This window comes from Orbicella faveolata, unplaced genomic scaffold, assembly GCF_042242905.1.
Source record: "Orbicella faveolata isolate gen_17 unplaced genomic scaffold, um_ofav_v1 contig_12, whole genome shotgun sequence".
Classification (NCBI taxonomy): domain Eukaryota; kingdom Metazoa; phylum Cnidaria; class Anthozoa; order Scleractinia; family Merulinidae; genus Orbicella; species Orbicella faveolata.
This window is the reverse complement of record NW_028301539.1, coordinates 34,740,294-34,748,738: the sequence shown is the minus strand read 5'-3', so window position 1 is coordinate 34,748,738 and position 8,445 is coordinate 34,740,294. Positions and strand designations below refer to the sequence as shown.

Here is an 8,445-nt window from a genome sequence, read left to right as displayed (position 1 = left end):
GCTTCAAACCTCAAGGCGCATCTCGTTCATTTAACTAAACTCCTCAGCCTAACCCACAGAAAATGTCGAAGTAAACCCAATATATGAATACTTCCTCCTCTTTTATAGAAGAATAAATATGGCCGTTCTCAACTCTATCGGGATCAAATCTTCTCACATACCATTTACCTTTACAACAAAAAATTTGATTGGCTGTTTATAGTAGATCCAATCTGATTGGTGTGACATACATACATCTCTCACTGACTCACTCACTGACTCACTCACTCACTCACCCATTGACCCGTCCATAATATACCCGACACGCCGACTAAGAGGTATTTTTTTTACAAAAAAATAACTCAAAAATAAAAGAACGACACTCTCTTTTAGGAGAGTACTATTTGCCACCAAATGAATCACCAATCGGATATATGTTGCCGGATTATTCGTGGCAAGCGAAAGACGAACTCCTTTGACTTCTTTGGAATGAGCACGGACTTTTTTTTTCGCAACGATAATTTATCAAAAGATTTACAGAAGAGAAGGTCAGCTTCTAGTGGTAATAACGAATATTTTTAACAGGATGAACCATCGGTGTATTAGACACAGTTATCAGAGGGGTCCTGTAAAAGAAACTATAGTGAAAATAAAGTAAAAAAAGGTAAAGAAGGTGAAAATGGGTAAAAAAAAGGCGTACAAGATTAGTAAAAATGTTCACTTAAGCTTTTGCTTAACAGAAATCTCGAAGTTATGGATCTAAATTCGATTGGCAGTCCATTAACAATCTGGGCGCCTTGATAGTTAAAGTTCTTCCCAAATTCAAGGCGAACTTTAGGTAGTTTCACTGATAAACCTTTGTTCCTTGTGTTCTTTGAGTAAAGTGATCTTTCAAAGTAGGTCTTAAATGGGGTGCAAACATTATTTTGAAGACAGTCGAAAACGAACCGACTGCATTCTCTCCTGATGGTAGTTTTAGATTGCTGTGACCAATAATTTTCAAACTTCGTTGATCAATGTTCTTTATCAGACTCTTGGGTGTCTGACCAAGCAAGACCAAGTGATCCGCAGTATGTAAACGAATGAGTAAGCTTCAAATCATTGTATGATTTTCTTGAAGAGTAAAACATCACCCTTCCTCGACATGTTGCCAGACATAGCGCATACGCAGAGCCATCATATCCGAGCGAACATATGAATCCATTGACGTAGTCAGTCTTAATGACCAGCAGATGTTTGTTAACTGCTTCTCAATTCGTGGGATTACCTCGGAGCGTTGTCTAGTGTTTTCTTTTTGTCGTTCAAACTGCTAATGAACAAGGTGATATTGAGAGTTGCCCACAGCAGAAAGGTACACGATGAACAAGGGAACCTAACTCCTACAGCAAGTATCGCATTTATTAATAGGACTACATTTGTCGATATTTTTCCTCACTCCCTAGCACGGGAATGATCACCAGCAATAAAATACTGCTGAAGAGTAACAGCGGATCAAATCCACACCGAGGCATTTTTCAAGTATTTTATTACGGCTTTCTTATATCGTATATATTAATTTTTTTCTGAAAAAATATCTCTCATTAATCAATATATTTGGAAACTATTGTTAGTTACATCGTAAGATACTTCGTATTAAATTATTAAGTACATTATTGTGACAGACGAATATGTTATAATATAGCGCGGTTTAGTTAACCGAAAGTAAAATATCAGACAGGTTGGAAACTTATGATTCAAGTAGGGTTGGACCATGACCATTAGATTACCGCTGGCTGGAGGGCTGGGGGCTCGCATGAAGAGTTAGCTGTTCAATTTTTTTCTTCCCCCAACCTGGAAATAATATGATATTTTGGCGGGGGGGGGGGGGGAGGGGGGGGGGTTATTGAACCACCACAATCCATATGCTAATGGCCCAGCCCTAAAACCTGAACAAAAGGCACGTCTGATCAACCACATGATAAGCTCAGCGAACCAATCGAAACTCATGCTAAAGGAATTGGCGATTGGTTTTGGTTTTGCATCGTAAACTATTTGTGGTAAAATCAACACGGTTTTTTTCACCGGTTAGTTAGAGATTATAGATCACAGCAAACGCAAATTCATATATGTGAAACAAACACTGTATCCATTCTTACCATTACTCACCACAGACAACAAACAAACTTACTTCAATTATGATATCCAATAAACCCCAACCCTAAACGATTTGTCATTTCTATGGCAACCCCACAAGGGGCGCCCAACGGATCGCATAATCTCCTCCGATTTTCCTAGAATTGTCCCCTCGAACTTTCGTCAGAGTGTTTACGTGATATGAGAAATTTAATGCCTTTTTATTTTCAGATTGATATAAACGTCGTTTTGGGCACTAAAAAAGGTCAGCTATGATTTAGTCCTAACGTTTTCTGGAAACGGACAAAGAACCGTAACAAATTCGAGAAAACCAAAGTTACCCTTAGAAAGACCAGATATAAACTTTAAACCGCAGCCTAAGCTTGCCTTAAGGAGCTTCAAAGGCACTCCATATAGCTTAAATCAGCGTTTTCAAGCATTTTAGAGAAAACCGTCGTTAGGTGCCCCTTCCACGCTTACCACAGCAAAACACTCGGAGGATCAAGGGTTCAGAAGGCTCAACGCACATAACGAGTGTTCGTTAAAAATGTCGTTTGGGTTATTTCCTCGAAGCTGGTTTTCACTCTCCACGGAGTCTTAGTCGTAAGTCGTAAGAGTGCTTAATACAACCCAGTGAAAATCACAAATCGGATTCGGGGTTGGAATAATCAAAATGAATGAATGAATGAATGAATGAATGAATGCATGAATTGAAGACTTTATTTCAGGATCAGAACGCTTCCATTTGGTCCGATTCCGCTAACGATTCCGTCACTTTTTACGATCCAGTGAAAACTGGATTATCGGAGTCGAAATAAGAGGCGGAAAAAGCATCCGATTACAAAGCTAAAAATTTCTGCTGTGGATTTGATTCCGTTTTCAATAGATTATAAGCGACGGAGTCATAAGTGGAATTGGTGTTCTACGTCGGCCATCGCTTTGATTTCCACTGGATCGTGTCGCTCTCGTAACTGGTGAAAACCAGCCTTCGAGATTCAACAATGCCAAAACCCTGGTCTCACAGCAACATTAACACACGTTATTTGGACTTTACTGAACTAGAGTCGAACCTTGTCGCTGTAACATATTCTTAAGACTCAGTCAAAAGGAATGAAATTTCCATTTTGAATGCTTAAAAAGCATGCTTCTAAAAGGTTTCGAGAAGTCATCTAGCTCGCAATCAACTGATAAATCAAATCTGCAACACACACGTTGTTCTAACTAATTTCGGAGTATAATCAACCCTTACACTTGTGAGGGCTCATTAGGGGTTCTCGGGATACGAGATAATCAGGCAAAAAAATTAACGGCATACAGGATATTTAGGGGAAACAATGGGATATTTAGAACAGATATCCCGGGGGCAACAAGAAGGAAAATTGCTAATATTTGAAATTGGAATTAATGGAGTACGAGAAAGTTGGGTCAAAAATTAACAGGGTATGGGATACTCAGACCTCCTCTCCCCCCCCCCCCCGCCCCCCCGCCCCCCTCTAATGGAGCCTCACTTAAAGAGTACTGTCTAGCATGCATCAATCAAAAGTTTCAACTCTGCCGACAAATTCACGCAGAGTTTCCATTGCCATGGTGCTATGTATTACTTACTTCTCTAAAGAAGTTCTTTATTGTTTTTTAAAATAATGAATCTGCCCTCTCTTGGAGTGAAAAGGTTCATTTCGGGAATTTCAGAAAGCTGCTTAACCCAGTAGAAACTCAATAACCTGATATACTGACTTAGCTAAGTAATCAGCACATAAGCCTGGTAACCACCTTGCCAGAGAAATGTTACTGAGCAACAACAATTAGTCGATTTATGAACAAGTCTTTTTCGATCAATATTTCAAGAGAACTATGGTATAGCGTTTTTAGCGCCCAATGTTAGTTGTTGTTTAAAAAGTACTTATGTTTATTTGTAACATGACGTGAGCATAAGTCACAGTTAACATGAATAAACGCAAGATATCACGTTCAGGATTCTCACTGGTGCAATAATCCTGCTATGTATTGATTACCTTTCTTACCTTTCGCAGTGTATAAAGGAGATGCAAATGTAGAAATTGAAATCAGCATGGAGTCAAAAACGTCAATACAAAAATCAATAAATTATGTAAATAAAATCTCTGAATAAAAATAGTATGCTAAAATTGTGTTCATTTTCTGCTCTTCTCCTCACAAGATGATCGCAGAGAATTCCGCGCCTGAGAAACAGGAAGAAATGACATGATTACAAAACAATGCTAACTATAGCTGAATTTGATCGCAGCCATTACAATTTACAGCGTTGATTACAAGTATAATGAACAGTGACAATGACGCAGTTATAAAAACGGGCGATAAGGCAACTTTGGGCTTAATTTACCGTTAGAAATGGCTGGAAATAACCCATGCGTTGACCAAAGTTGATTTTGTCACAGTATTTAAAAAAAAAAAAAAAAGATTACCTGAATTTGAAATTTACTTTGAATCTAGCTGACAAATCTTCCGACAGCTAATCTTCAGTAATGTTTAGAAACTTATGAAAACCATTTCAATTGCCTTCACCAGTCTTCAATGTCATTGAGAAATAGTCCAAACAGAAAACAAAACGTTATTGGACTCAGCTAAGTTAGGTTTGGACAAACGTCGGATCCATGTTTTTCTTTTTGGAGATCTGATGATACCAGGTGATAATAGCGTTAATAATAGTGACCAAGTCAGTAAAATATGAGTTAGAAATTAGCAACATTACTATAGTTTGAAGAAAGTTACCACGAGCAAACAAGTTTAATGTCAAAAATTACATCTTTATTGTCACAACAGCAGTCATCAATCATTATTATCAGTTTATGATTAAGGTATACACGATCAACATACGACATACCACAAGTCACTAAGCTACACATGACCAATGAACACCTTCAATGTTAATAGTTTTAATTGTGTAAAAATGAAAAAATCGTGTACTGATTTGCTAGAGGGGGTCCTAGTATGACACATGTCTGTTAACATTACTTTAACCCTACAGATCTAGGTGTGACTGAACCATGTTATTATCCTAAATATTATATTAAATCTGTTACTCTGATCCAAGAAAGATGTCCCACATATATTATCACACTGCACAGCACCCAAACACCATATCATTTTATCTTGATGTATGGAAATGGACATGAGCTGTGGTCAACATGGAATACAAATTAAATCACTAAACTTTTTAAAGGACACTGTGTAACCCTTTCAGCAACATTTAAAAAAAAAAAACACACCAATGATCTTCTACGCACAGCGAACTCTTTCTAACTCAATTTGTAGCTTTTTAAGCAAGGTGGGAAGACTTTCATGGCTTCATATCCCAAAGAAATTTCCTCTCTAATTTATTAATTATTGGGGTTTGAAATTTGAAAAACAAAACGGGCGATCAGTCGAACCTCCACAAACGGCCACCTCCCTTCAAAATAACCTCTATAAAACGGCCAGTTGATCAATGACTGACGAACAGTGCAAACAGAACCCTATTTTTATTGTAAACGTTGACGAAAATTGATCCATACCGCGTGTCGTTGGTCTCTGTTTCTGTTTGGTGACTGTTTATCCATATATTTTGATTGTGTTACGTATTTACATGCTACAATAAGCATTTTTCAAGATAAAAATGTTGCACCCCCGAAAACATTCAGGTGTCATAATACACCCCTGCCTCCCCATAATGGCCACCTCTCTACAACGCCCACTTTCTTGTCCCCAAGGTGGCCGTGGTGGAGAGGTTCGACTGTTTATTCTCTAAAAGATTACCAAAACAAACGTTATGTAGTTCAATATTTTCTGCTGGGATAATCGAACTAAAAAGAAAGGTCAGTAAAAAAAAAAATGCATATTCAGGGTAACATTCACCTAAGCAAGAGCACGGTCGTTTGCACCAAAATAATAAATTCGTTTTCTTTGCATTAAAAATGTCAACAAGATCAGTAGTTTTGAATCATTGATTATTCAGTAATATTCAAGGACTCTTCCCTCAGCATCGCAAGTAACATTTGTTTACCTGGGCAGGGACACTAAATACCGAACATTCAAGACTCCATTGAACGTAAGATCACTTACACTGTTGGGTGCTTCACATACTAATCACATAACTCCTGTTTCGTCAACTTCAATTTGTTGCTTTCCTTGACGTAAAGTACTACTCGAGTATTCAAGGACTTATCAACATGGAAATGCCGGTAACAATTCAAGGAGTTTTCAGAGAAAAACGAAATCATTTCAAAAGACTTTTTCAAAGAATTTTTGAAAGATTACTTCAAGGCCTGTACAAACCATGATCCACTTTCTTTTCTAAATTAACAAAAATATAAATTTCTTAAGTGATCTGCCAATATTTTAAACTATCAAAACACCAAACTCCACGTTAATTAGTAATGCTATGTGCTACTATTAGAAGTGCTTAGTTTCTTAACAAACTGATCTTGAAATGAGACCACAAACTTGTAGAATATGAAACTTAGGTATGACTAAAATGACCAGCAGATTATATACATTGCTTTTCACCTGAAAATCTGCATTTTATGAGGCAGCATGTTTTTCAGGGTTGTTCTGGACACATGAAAAGGCCATTTTATCAAGCCTTCTGGAGGCAGGATTTCACCACACACTGCATTATTTCATCAAAATAATCTTGGACAATTGAAATGAAACGTTAAGGCCACCCCTGCCCCCATTTCAATGAAGGAAGAAAATTGGTATGTTTTTGTTTGAACGTGAATTCATCATTGATTCGGGGGGAAGAATTCTTCTTTTTTTCCATCCAAGATTGTTGTTTCCAGTGACCACATACACTGGCATTACACAATATTTACAGGTAGAGTGGTGTATGTTTATATTCGGTGTTGGTTGTAATTTCTTTGGAGATTATTATTCCTCATGCATGTATCTAAGGTTTTCATTTGGTTTCTTTTTCAGACAAAGTTTTCCTTTATCCAAGTCTTTTACCTCATTGCTTTTTATTCTTGAACTTTGCTATTTTGCAGAGATATCAATCCGACTCCTAGCATATTGCTGAAAGGGCCACTCAACAGAACACACATGCACACCAACAACAAAAAAACACCTAAAATAGATTTCAAAATATATTACAGTATTATTAAATCTGATTGTTGATAATTTGTCTTCAAACGTACAGAAATATATTAAGATCATTTGTTACAAAACTCATATTTTTTTAGTAACAGGAACTAAATGTTTAGTCCACAGTTGTGAGTGGGCTTGTAAAAGATGCAAAAGAAATCAGTTTCTTCAGGCTTTGTATTTAGCCTGACAATTAGTCAGTCTTCTTCAGAGTTAGTGTTACCCATTGTCAGTCTAGTGAGAAAGAGAAGTTATGTGTTAGTATAAATTACATTAAGTTACTTGCTTCTTAGCTGCATAGCTGTAACTGAGCATTTTTATTAACACAATTTGTTTTGATTAATAGCCCTTTACAGTTTATTTGGCATTTCTAATTAACAGCAAGCAATTCCTTTGTGCACGGTTACATTTGCTCCATTGTTCTTTAAAAAATGACTAATTTCATGAGGGTTGTCTTCTGATACTGAAATAACAATCTTTGCCCCTTATGCAAATCATAAATTAATATACTTCGTGATATTTTGTATGAACCAGTGAGTCAGCAAGGTGTATTACAGCTGTAAGTGCAGTTATGGACATTAGTGACTTAAGAGCCGTGTAACAGAATTTGCTTTCATTGAGGAATAAATTTTTGCCACCTGTCTGGCATATCCCATCATCATTAACTCTAAGCATGAGTCCCCTGGGTGAAAACAATAAAGTTAACCACTGTTGCATTGTATGCATCACATCAGACTGCAGAATTCAATGGAAGTTCATCAGGCAAGTGTTTCAGTTACCATAACATTGCTAAAGTGCATGTACGTGTAACTAGAACTGTATTAACTGTATGATTAAGAAAAAATGCCAATCAATTGCACCAAGCAGGCTCAATCCCTCCTCCCTTCCCGCTAAGTCAAGACTGGTTTTCGTTAAGGCTGTGAACGCAAACAGATTTTCACTTGTTGTTTCATTCTTGCATACTGCTGAAAATGATGTCTCCAAAAACAAGGCAAGGAAATTATTACCATGAAATTTGTGAGCTTTTGCCAAGAAAAGTAAAAAGCCATTTTACAGTGAGGGTTAGCTGATGGTTTTAGCTCAGATACCTTCAAGGGTGCCACCTGGGAAAATCCAACCTCGTTCCCAGGCTCTCTCCTCTGCCTCCCTTGGTCATTGGAAGAAAGGCCCTTGTTGCGGCTGGTCATGTGACCACCCAGAATCTGGGTGGTTAAAGAAATATGCCGGGCAGGAGGGGTGGCAGAGTGTTTTGATTGT

At 37.4% G+C, this 8,445-nt stretch overlaps 1 protein-coding gene across 3 annotated transcripts in view; it reads right to left on the bottom strand.

The window, feature by feature from the left end:
* Positions 1 to 1,487: 1,487 nt before the first annotated feature.
* LOC110067822 (KH domain-containing RNA-binding protein QKI-like) overlaps positions 1,488 to 8,445 on the bottom strand; it is a 27,843-nt gene continuing 20,885 nt past the window's right edge. For 2 of the 3 annotated variants that reach the window (XM_089283457.1, XM_020775160.2), the window contains exon 9: positions 1,488 to 4,289. The gene's annotated coding sequence lies outside the window, so the exon portion shown is untranslated. Of the gene's footprint in view, positions 4,290 to 4,853; positions 7,423 to 8,445 lie in introns of those variants that run through there. The other variant, XM_020775161.2, reaches the window with a different exon arrangement.